The following is a 12198-nucleotide window of genomic DNA, read 5'->3' on the forward strand; positions in this document are numbered from 1 at the left end:
TGGCTCACGGGCCCAGCTGCTCCGCGGCATGTGGGATCCTCCCGGACCAGGGCACGAACCCGCGTCCCCTGCATCGGCAGGCGGACTCTCAACCACTGCGCCACCAGGGAAGCCCGTGACACTCTTAAACTTACCAAATGCTGTCTACTTGATGGAACCAGTTTCTTTCAAATATCACTGCATCACTTCACACGTGAACTACTGTACATATCTCTTGATTCTAAAAATCTTTATCCCAAAGACAAAAACGCAAATGACACAGAATTTTGAGACTGAAATTAGTCAAAATAAAGAAATAAAGAAAACTGTGTATAAAGACTGTGCTTCTAACTTCATTACACAGTAGATCACAGGCCTTGGAGGGCAGAAAGACATAGGTTTAAGTCACAGAAATAGTTCACAAGTCATCCCTATCTTCTGTGGCTTCCTTCTTATAAATGCCTTGGTATATCTTTGTGATGATGGGGCTTTTTCTAAACAAACTGTTATTCCGGTCATAAATGGCATGAGCAGCATTCAAGGAATTCCAAGCATTATGATGGTTAAGCAGCATTTTGCAAACTGTATTCTGGGGAACACAAGTGCCCTTTATGATGTTAATAAATATTCTGCCACCTAAAAAACTTACTTAGGCAAGTAAATTTAGTAAGCTATAAACTGCAAAATTTTTCAGAGACTCTAATTGGGCTAATGAGGCAGGCTCTAGAGCACAGGTTCAGTAGTTGTGGTGCACAGGCTTAGTTGCTCCGCAGCATGTGGGATCCTCCCAGGCTTGAACCTGTGTCCCCCGCATTGGCCTGGGAAGCCTCCCAGGCTTGAACCCGTGTCCACCGCATTGGCCAGTGATTCTTAACCACTCTGCCACCAGGGAAGTCCCCTATTCATTTGTTTAATCTGCGTTATATACCGGGATTTTACATAAGCAGTCAGAAGAGAATCTACACAAGCCTCCCATACCCTCTACACCTACCCGCATCTGGGCCCACGAACTCTTCCTTGCCTGCTATTACTGTGGATGAATTATATTCCTCCTGAGACCAACCCTTCCACCTGTGCATTCATTCATGCCTTCCACCTCTCTCTTAACCAACAATATCATTCCAACTCTTTCCTCTCTCCTCTGCATCTCAATTTTTGCCTTTTCATAGGCTCATACCCATCAACATTAAACATGCAGTAATTTCTCCAATCTTAAATACATACATACTTACATCTAATCATACAAACCTCTCTTGGCCCCTATATCCCTCTCCAGCGACTACCTTGTTTCTCTTCTAGCTTTTATAGCAAAACTTCTCAAGCGAGCTGTTGATATCTACTGCTTTAATTGTTCTCTTTCCATTCTCTCTTGAACGCTGTCCAATCAGATTTCCTCCCCACAGCTTCTGTAGAATCCTTCCTGTCCAGGTTACCTGACCTATCTGCCTCACATATTGTTAGTTGTTCAGGCAATAGCCATTTCTTTCTACCAACTTCATTGCTCAAAAAACAGCCATGTGCTTTAGGGGACTTGGGCCTTTCTCTAGCCTGAGGGTCAGGAATCATGATTATTCTCTAAGCCATCCACCCTACCACCATGGCTCTTACTGTTAGCTGGCTTAGGAAGGACATACATGTGTCACAATTCAGACCAATAAACCTGAGGGAGCTTTTGTACTTATAATAAAGTGATTGTACTGGTTAGTTTAACTACTGCCCTAATGGTGAAAATTAAACCGATTGCAATTTAGTCTTAATTATTAATCAGACAGTTACAAACATCTTTTTGAATGTAGGGATTCTGTTTCCTTCTGTTTTGTTGATTAGACTGAATTCTGGAGGTCATTGTTTCAGGAATGATTTTACACTCCCATATCTATTCCACTACTCTCTCATATAATGATAAATTGCTCAATAAGCCCTCAACTCAAGTTCACTCCCCACCCCCCATCATCCACGCTTAATCAGGTTCTCTTGTTCTACACCTTCTTAGAGACACATTCCTTTCATTTTGGATACTCATCTCTATAATAATACAACAGCTAGTATCATTATTTGAAGATATCTGTCTCCCCCATAAAACTGTAAACTCCTTGAGTGCAGGGACTCTGTTTTCTTCTCATTGAATAGTCAGCACTTGTCACAGTGTAGGCACATAGTAGGTACTTAATTATTATTAAGTAATTATAATTACTTAATAATTATTTGTTGAGGTGAGAAAGTAAGACAGAAGACAGGAAATCCTCTGCATAGTAATATATGATAATATTTCATGTGCAGAACTGCATTGCATTCAGACATTCTATTCCTTGTAACGTGAATGAGCTCATCTCATTCAAATGGTATATGAGATAAACTTTTTAAATTCTAAGTAACAAACAAACTCTGGATAAAAAATTTAAAAAATGGGGAGGGGGATTTACTGGATGAATACTGAGGCATTTCACAAGATCAGTGGAAGAGTGGACAACAAAACCACAGGAAGGCAGGTGCAAAGGTAACAAGGTAGGAAACCTCAGAGCAAGAGTTAAGAGGCCTTATCTCTGGGCACTGCCATTAATAGAGCAGGCCTCCAATCAGACCAGTCTGTGCTTCTCTCCTATAAGTTTCAAATTGTCTGAAGAGAGGGTACAATTGGCCCAACTTGTGTCAACTGTCCTCCTACACCTGGATCAATCAACTTTGACTGGAGTGGCAGTGTCACACAGTACAGGCATGGTCACTAGAGGCCCGCTTCTGTGTTTTGATCCATTCCCAGAAAAAAGGAAACTATTTTGAGCAAAGTGGCCACCCCAGGTGACAACCCCTTTAGATACATAGGGAAGATGTTTATATTGTCCAGCAATCATGTTAGAGCAGGGGAAGGGGCAATTTCAGGGTCAATTCTGTTAACAAAGAAATATTTTCATATAGACTTTTAATTATATTTATTGTGTATTTTATTTCTTTATATTTATAGTTATATATAATTTATATTATCTATATTTATTTTCAAACACATAAAAGTAGAGATAAAATACAATGACCCCTCAATGTTCCCATCACCCAACTTTAATAATTACCAGTTTTTAATTATCCTTATTTTACCTTCTCCATACCCAAAAGCTTGTTTCCTGGGGTATTTTTAAATAAATGCCAGGTATCATATTTCCCCTTATAAATATATCACTGTATATCTGTATTAGGTAAGGAATTTTAAAACCATAATCATAATATCATTATAATACTGAAGAAAGTAACAATAATTCCTTAATATTAGATGTCACTCGTTGGTATATTTCCATTTCTATAAGACTTGGTCCCTTATATCAAAGAGTTTAAATCTAGAAGGGGTGTTAAGACCTTTACTTAAATAAGCAAGAGAAACAAACACCATAAGAAAAACAGAGATGAAGTGCCATGTGAATGGTCCAAGGAGGGAGACGATGGTGGAGACGGAAAAAGTAGAATATATATTAGAATACAATCAGGAACCCAGAAACAAGTGTGTAACAAAAAAATCAAGGGGATCACCAGAAGCTGAGAAAGTCAAGACTCAAAATTCAAATTGGCACCTGGGACTGACGGGCCGAAGTTCCTGAAGGAGCAGTGGAAGGTCAAAGGGCCTGGTACAGTCCAGAATCACAGGAACAGAGGACACGGAGCAAGGAAGGGAGACCCAGCTGTCCTGGTTTCAACTGAGAAGCAAGTGAAAATCCCCAGTGAATGGTCCAGAGGCTACAAGGGATGAAACAAAGAAGAGTTAGGTCTTGGAGACACTCAGCTGGGATGCAGTGTGTTTACTGCTGATCCAGCAGAATCTGTTGTTTACTGCTGGCTTTGCTTCTGATTGTATGGGACTGTGATGTGTGAGTTGTTAAATATTTGAACATAACCCCTGATTACAAGAAATATTGCCATTACGTTGGCTTTTACCCAGAGTATCCTTAGTGCCTAGTCCAGTGTCTGAAACAGAGAAGGCATTCAAATATATTCTGAAAGAACAGATGAATGCATAAATTATATATTGCTTCATTAAACTATTTTTAAAGTTATATAGAAAAATCTCATTCATTCATTTACCTTTTATTTTTTAGAGCTCATGCTATGATAGCTTCCAGCCATGTTGAGGGATTTGTTCATTAACTCAGGTAAAAATTGGCTCCAAGAGAAAAATGAAGAAAGAAGATCCTAGAGAAATTATTTTTCAATATGCTTCAAAAAGTATACACTTCCTAGTACTAATTACAAAACAACCTTAAAAAGGAATTAAGATTATTGTCAGAGTAACATTTCTATCAACTAAATATTTCTCTTATTTGCAGAAGCATGAGTATAAAAGTCATAGAACATAATATAAAATAGCTAATGAATGAATGACCTTAACTGAAAGAGAAAGTTTCTTCTTCAAAAGAAAAAAACCTTAACAGCGGTAATATTTTAGAATTACCTTATTCTTCCATAAATCAAGAATTACCTAGGGACTTCCCTGGTGGCGCAGTGGTTGGGAGTCCTTCTGACAATGCAGGGGACACAGGTTCAATCCCTGGTCCGGGAGGATCCCACATGCCATGGAGCAACTAAGCCTGTGCACCACAACTACTGAGCCTGTGCTCTAGAGCCCATGAGCCACAACTACTGAGCCCATGTGCCACAACTACTGAAGCCTGCACACCTAGAGCCTGTGCTCTGCAACAAGAGAAGCCATCACAATGAGAAGCCGTGCACCACAATGAAGAGTAGCTCCCATTCGCTGCAACTAGAGAAAGCCCATGCACAGCAACAAAGACCCAACACAGGCATAAATAAATAAATAAATTTATTTTTTTAAAAAGAATTACCTAAAGGTCAATATTTCTGTCATTTCTAATAATATTGTGATCTTTTTTATTACTCGCTCACTATTGGGGAAAAAAAGTAGAGTCAGTGTAAATATTATTTGTTATTCACACAAACATTTAATTCACTGTCATCTAGATAACTACCCTAATAGTCAAAGGGGTTCCTGAGCAATTTTACCTTGTATGGGAGGACTGAGTCAATTAAGCTCCCAAAACAATGCGTTAGAATGAACAAGGCTGGTTCATAAGGGATCACTGAATCGTTGTGCAGGAAACATCTTTGTTACATAAACAAGCTTATAAAAGTGCAGTGTTGAGTAAGAAATCTGGTTTGCTCCACAAATCACTGAAGGTTATAGCTTAAAATTATATGCAGTCTCCTCAAACATCTATCTCAGAAGGTTATATGTCTGTGTTTTGGGGGGTTTTTGTTTTTGTTTCTAAGAAATAAATATTCACATTGGACTGGAAAACATTTCACTCTATAAAAACAAATAAAATGCAAATTGTGATTTCCAGAGTGAGTCAGAAAGTTATGCCACCACCTGTATCAGTAACAATCCCAGCAGGATATAGACTAGTAAGGAGAGGGTTTAATGGAGAGATCTTTGAAGGGGTGGGCAGGGTTAAGGAAATCAACAAGTGAAAGTGAAGCACTCCAAGGCTAAATAATTGGGAGTCATGACCATCCGTAGATCCGAAGGAGTAGGCAATTACTGGAACCTGAAGAAGGTTGGAGCTGTATGTGCAGGAGAAGGATGCTCAGAAGAAGCTGTAGACTCAGGGAGAAGAAAGCAGCTATGAGGCCCTGCAGAGAGGGAACTGGGTGAATAAATACCCTATCTCCACTCCTTCTGCCCTTCAGATTTCCTTCCAGTGCCTCGTATTGTCTGAACCCAGTAGAAGCCAGAGGGCAAGGGAGAAAATTAATACAATCCATAAGGACCAGACAGAGTAGGTAGAGAGAAGGTCTAGAAGGGCATTGGGAAATATCCAACACACATTCCCTTCCACCACTGTAATTACAGTTTCATTAGCCTTACATATTTTTCAGCAGTTTCTCTCATCCCCATGATGGGCAAGTCAAGAAGCAATCTAATAGGTATTCAGGAAACTCAAACTTTCTAGATAGATCTCTCTAGATTCTAGCACTATATTAAAGTCTTATAGAAAAACATAGAGGGGTGGGATGAATTGGGAGATTGGGACTGACATATACACACTAATATGTATAAAATAGATAACTAATGAGAACCTGCTGTATAGCACAGGGAAATCCAATTCACTGTACAGTAGAAACTAACACAACATTGTAAAACAACTATACCCCAATTAAAAAAAAGCCTAATAACTAGAAAAAAATATATATATATAAAGAAGTTCAAGACACGGATTCTTCCCCCAAGATAAAGACTGGAATAAATGGGAACAAGGTAATATAGACAACAAGTTGTAGATCATAGAAAATATTGAAGATTTGGCTTCAGGAAAGACCAGTTACCTTCTCTAAGGCAGGTTGTATGTGTGAGTTGCAGTTTTTATAATTTTTATAAACAATGTAGGAAAAGAAAGTTGAAGAGTACAGATGTTTTTTGGGGGAATGACAGTAACCTAACATCCTTAGAAACACTCTGGTAGCAAACTGGAACTTTACTCAGCCTATTTTGCTAGGCAACCTGTTCCAGGAGAGAAAAGGAGGCTAAAGAGAGAAATTGCCTATTCTTTCCATTGTCTTAACATGTACATTTCTCTAAAGAGCAAAGACTGACAGTTATCATAATAGCTGTTTTCAACATTTGTACGGCTGTTGCATAAAAGCCAAACCCAACATCAACTGGTGAAGGCTAGTCCCTCTGCCTAAAATGTTTTCCTCACTTCCTCGTCGTGCAAACTCCTGTTAATTCTTCAAGACTCCACTCAAACATGGACTCTGCTTAGCATTTTCTGAGTATTCTAGGCAAAGCCAGATCCTTCTCTGAACTTTAACCTCTAAAATGATTAAAATGAGTTACTTTTCAATAGTATCCTGGTTCGTATAATTACTTTTGAAGAAGCTACCTAATATTTGCTTTTACTATTTCATTCCAGTATAAAAATTTCATAAAAGACACATATGGCTAGCTTTGCTCAGGATCAAAAGCATTGCCCAGAGAGATCTTTTCATGGTTAATAAAATTTACTAAAAGAAAAGAACTTGCGATAACTATTGTAACTTCTAAGACAATAACTCTACACTTGAATGTATGAAAACTTTTAATACAGCATTGAAAGAAAAACCCTCTTTTCCCATTAAATATCTCATCCTTTGTTGAATAAAAAGCTATTATCCAACTACCAACCATTTATCTTTATGGATTTTTCATAGCAATAATTAAGATTGTCATTTTTTTTGTTCTCTAAGCATACCTATGAGATCGAATGACTTAACAAGCCATCGTTGAGCCTGGCTCATTTTAAGAGAGAAAACAGAAGTACTTATAGATGTTCAATAGATACCTTTTTATCTGAAAAATTATTTGAAAACTAACCATGATGAAACTGAGGAAAGTCTGCTCTGGAACTTCATGGAACAATATAATCTAAATGGAAGGGAAAGCTAAATAAAAGGGGTACAAACATGAGAAGCAGTATCTTTTTTTTTCAATTTATAAAATTTTATAATAAAGGAACATCTGACACCACAGTTTTCCACTTTTGCATACATCGTTTTTTTGTATATCATTACCTTAACTGCTCTTCCTGATAATGTAGACTTTATTTTTTTTATAAATGTACTTATTTATTTATTTATTTTTGGCTGTGTTGGGTCTTCACTGCTGTGCACTGGCTATCTCTAGTTGCGGTGAGTTGGAGCTACTCTTCGTTGTGATGCGCGGGCTTCTCACTGCAGTGTCTTCTCTTGTTGTGGAGCACAAGCTCTAAAAGCATGGGCTTCGGTTGTTGTGGTGCACAGGCTAAGTAGTTGTGGCTCGTGGGCTCTAGAGCACAGGCTCAGTAGTTGTGGCAGAAGGGCTTTGTGGCTCTGCAGCATGTGGGATCATCCGGGACCAGGGCTCAAACCTGTGTCCCCTGCAATGGCAGGCGGATTCTTCTTTTTTTTTAACATCTTTATTGGAGTATAATTGCTTTCAATGTTCCGTTAGTTTCAGAAGAAGTATCTTTAATTTTAAATTTCTTTTAAGGATTCTAAAATGTATGACCATTTGGAATCCAAAACAAGTTGGAGATGATGGAGAAGGTGAAATAGCTGCAACCTCATCCAATTTTCCATTTGAATCGGACACATGTCTGATGAATACAGAACTGTTCACTTAAGGCAGGCACAAAGCCACAACTTCCAAAAAAAACTGGAAAGAAATCACAGCTATCCATTCATTCATCAAAGATTTACTGAGTGCCTGGTCTAGGCCGGACACTGTGCTGTGTCTGTCTGCCTGTCTGTCTGTCTGTCTCTCTGCTAGTATAACATAGTGGGCAATGTAAACATATTGTTAAAATTATACATGTTACATGCTGAAAGGGGAACTCAGGAGTTAACATTTATTAATGGGCCAGGCACAATATATACAGAGTCTGATTTAATCTTCACAATGTCCCTATGAGCTTGGTATTATTCAACCAATTTTACAAATGGGAAACTAAAGCCATGGAGACTCAATGAGTCACCAAGTTTACCCTGCTAATGAGGGGTGGGGTTTAAATGCCAACTAAGATCTGTCTGACTCCAGAGTTTATTTTCTTTTCTCTCCACAATAAGAGGTAAATCTTCAGGCACATGAGGAGAATTTTGAGGCACCTCTGCATAAGTACCCTAGAGTGTATGCAGTGTGAAAAACTACTGCTGGACACCAGGCCTGAGGTTGGCAGTAGAGTGTGGTGGGAACACAAGCTAGGAATGATGGATTCTTTGTGGTGGAGCCAGGTCTATCTTCACAAAGAAAAGCACAAAGAACAGAATTGGGCAGGCTAAGAAGGTGAAGGGAACTCCAGGGAAAGGAAGAAGAGTGGCACTCACTTTTGACAAACATTAAAGACCATAGCTAATTTGGGTACTGTGGAGAAGACCAATCTCTAGCTAAAGCATAGGAGGAAGTGGCAGCTGGTACAAATGGAAAGTGAGGTGAGGTCAAACTGTAAAAATTTAAGAGGGATTTTCATAGGTATGCTGGCAAGAAACATGATGGTATATTATGTACTCAAATTCAGATTTCAGAAAATAATGGAAAGATCACAAAATATTAAGATAAAAATATTGATGTGTCCTACAGAGACACACTTAAAGAAAACCAAATAACAAGCTTCTCTAATGCCAAGGAAGTTATTGTTATGCTAATAGCTGTTGTGTTTCTGTTAATTACAATTTGTTCTCAGTGAAAGAGGAGGAGAAAAGTTTTTATCTTCAAAAATGGAAATTAAACCAATTTTAAATGATACAATGAAACAAAAAAAATTGCGAAGTGTTTTTTCTATAATTAACACTTTTCAGTGACCCCATTTTCTATGTTGTCAATAGACAGTTGTCTCACAATTTGTATTGTTATTTTATTTGTCATTCAGTAATATTCAGTAATTTAGTAATTTTTGTCTTTCAGTAATAATAAATATCCCATTATTGGTTAAAACTTGTACAAAAAGCAAACAAAAGTCCACATGCAAGATGAATAAGCATTTAACACTTTTAGAAATTACTCCCAAGCTGAAATGCAAGGCTAGGATTAAAAAAAAAAAAATCCTAGCTGATTGGATCTAGAGTTAGCTCTGGAAACTAAGCTTGGTACTTAGGACAAATTTTGGGAATCTCTAACCCCTAAAATGAGATTTTCCTTATGCTCAACAATATCATTCTAGTCTCTGTGGCTACTACTCAAAACATTTTTGCAATGGGGATAACTTTAATCACTAACATTACACTTTTTTTCTTGGTATATTTACAAGGTTGTGCAATATCACCACTATTCCTTACCTGTCACTCTCCAGTCCCTCCTCCTCCTAGCCTCTGGCAACCACTAGTCTACTTTCTGTATCTATGGATTTGTCTATTCTGGACATTTCATATAAATGGAATCATACAATATATGACCTTTTGTGTCTAACTTCTTTCCCTTAGCATAATGTTTTCAAGGTTCATCCATAATGTATCAACAGCATGAATCAGTACTTTATTCCTTTTTATGGCTGAATAATATTTCATTGTGGGGATATATTTTGCTTATCCATTCATCAGTTGATAGACACCTGGATTGTTTCTACTTTTTGGAATTATGAACAATTTTGCTATGAACAGTTGTGTACAAGCTTTTCTGTGAACATATGTTTTCAATTCCATTAGGTATATACCTAGGAATGGAATTGCTGGGTCATGTGGTAGCTCTACAGTTAACTTTCTGAGGACTATCAAACTGTTTCCCAAAGTGGCTATACCATTTTACATTCCTACCAGCAACGTATGAGGGGCACAATTTCTTTACATTCTCACTGACACTTCTTACTTTTTAAAAATTATTATTATAGTTATTCTAGTACATATGAAGTGGTTTTGATTTGTATTCTCTGGTGACTAATGATGTCACTTAAAATAATAACAACAAAAATTAGGAAAGTGTTATTTCTATGAAAAAATAGCAATAGTAAATGCTTTGTATGCTAACATAAATAACATATTTTCCAAAACTGGAAAATGAGAAGAGTCGTATTGTTTCACATTTTGGCAAATCTGCTTAATATCTGGCTTAAAATAGAAAAGAGCTGGATTCTCATGTCTGCTTCTACATTTAATCGGCTATGATAGGTTGTGGTTGAAGTAGATGAAGAAAATCCAGTTTTAGCTGTGTGATTGGAAAAGGGAGGAGTATTTTAATAGCCTTTTCAGATAATTACAGATATTGTTCAATTGATAACTGGGCAGTGGTAGTTTTTAAGAGGTTAGATGCAATATGGAATTTAAAACCATACCAGTGAATTTTTTATTCTCTGTTACATTAAAATCTATTGGTCTATCTTGCACTTCGAATAGATTTCTTTCCCATGATTTTGTAACATCCTGCATTGGCCATTTGGCACTTGTTGGCTCATTGAGTTATACAGATCTTCCAAACGTTGACTCAGTTCATGACATAATATTTTTAAAAATCACATCCATTAATTTAACCAACAATCTCATTAGAAAAATCTTTAGATGTTAGGAAGCTGTCAAGTTCATGGTGGCAGATACAACTTTTACAAAATACTAATTTTATCACTGGCAAAAAATACACTATTTTTTCCTGAAGTGACAGACTCATTTCATTCACTTTCAAGAAAATATCTGCCAAATAGCTAAGGCCCCCCAAAATCATAGTTTGTCCGTCAATTGTTCTTTCAAGTAAAAATGATGTGCTACAGGGTAGTGGGGGTGTGACGGGCTGGTTTGGCTTGTAATTCAAGCAATCATGCAAACTTTTTCCTTGGAAGAACTAGGCATTTCGATATGTAGAAGTGTTTTATAGGTACTTCCCATTTCATCACACTGATTATTAAAAACTGTGTACTTAAGAATCAAGATTTAATAAAATTAATACATTTTACTGCATTATCAAAGATATTCTTAAGTGAGAATGACTATTTTTTTGCTTGACACAAATATGCAGATACAATGATGACTATATACTACCGATACAGTTCAGTGCCACTGCCTTGATTCCTGTTAAGGAGCCATTTTAGCCACTATTTCTCTTGTACCATCAGTGCAAATGTTACCATAGTGGAAGAGGCAAATAACACCTTAGTATTACTATGAAAATAGTTTTAACCTTGCAGAACTGCTGCAAGGGTCTCAGGAACCAGAGCTGTCCATACTCTGAGGACTACTACCCTAGGCAAACTACTTAGTTCACATTGGAATACTTTTTTTTTTTTTTTGGCCACACAGTGCAGCATGTGGGATCTTAGTTCCCTGACCAGGGATCGAAACTGTGCCCCCTGCAGTGGAAGTGTGGAGTCTTAACCACTGGACTGCCATGGAAGTCCCTGGAATAGAATACTTCTGAATAAGATGTTGGTATTTATGCTGTTGAGAAAATTGGAAAGAAGTGGGTTCTTTTAGGGAGCTCGAGAATTTTATCTCTACAATCCTCTCACCTATTCTTTCACTTGCATTGCTACAAACACTATCCAAGATCAGACATGTATCGCTTTATATACAGATAACTCCCTGGACTGCTCATTGGTTTCTGTCTCCAAAATCTCCTCTCTCCAAATGTTCTTCTGTGCTAACTGCTGCAGATTAATATTCCTAAAGCCCACTTTGATCCCTTTGTGCAGGCATTTCCAGTGACTTCTTCTGCCTAACAGATAAAGTCTAAATACCTTCATTTGATTTCCAGGGTTCCCCTTGTTCTGGGTCCAACTTCCAGAGTTTTTC

General features: G+C 37.6%; 1 long non-coding RNA gene across 1 annotated transcript in view; it reads right to left on the minus strand.

Annotated features, from left to right (window-relative positions):
* LOC114887996 overlaps positions 1 to 12198 on the minus strand; it is a 65397-nt gene that overhangs the window by 24380 nt on the left and 28819 nt on the right. The window contains exon 2 of the long non-coding RNA XR_003791675.1: positions 3534 to 3696. This is a non-coding gene — a long non-coding RNA (uncharacterized LOC114887996). The remainder of the gene's footprint in view (positions 1 to 3533; positions 3697 to 12198) is intronic.

The sequence above is a fragment of the Monodon monoceros genome, unplaced genomic scaffold (assembly GCF_005190385.1).
Source record: "Monodon monoceros isolate NGI ecotype Baffin Bay Population unplaced genomic scaffold, NGI_Narwhal_1 Super_Scaffold_8, whole genome shotgun sequence".
In the NCBI taxonomy this organism is placed as follows: domain Eukaryota; kingdom Metazoa; phylum Chordata; class Mammalia; order Artiodactyla; family Monodontidae; genus Monodon; species Monodon monoceros.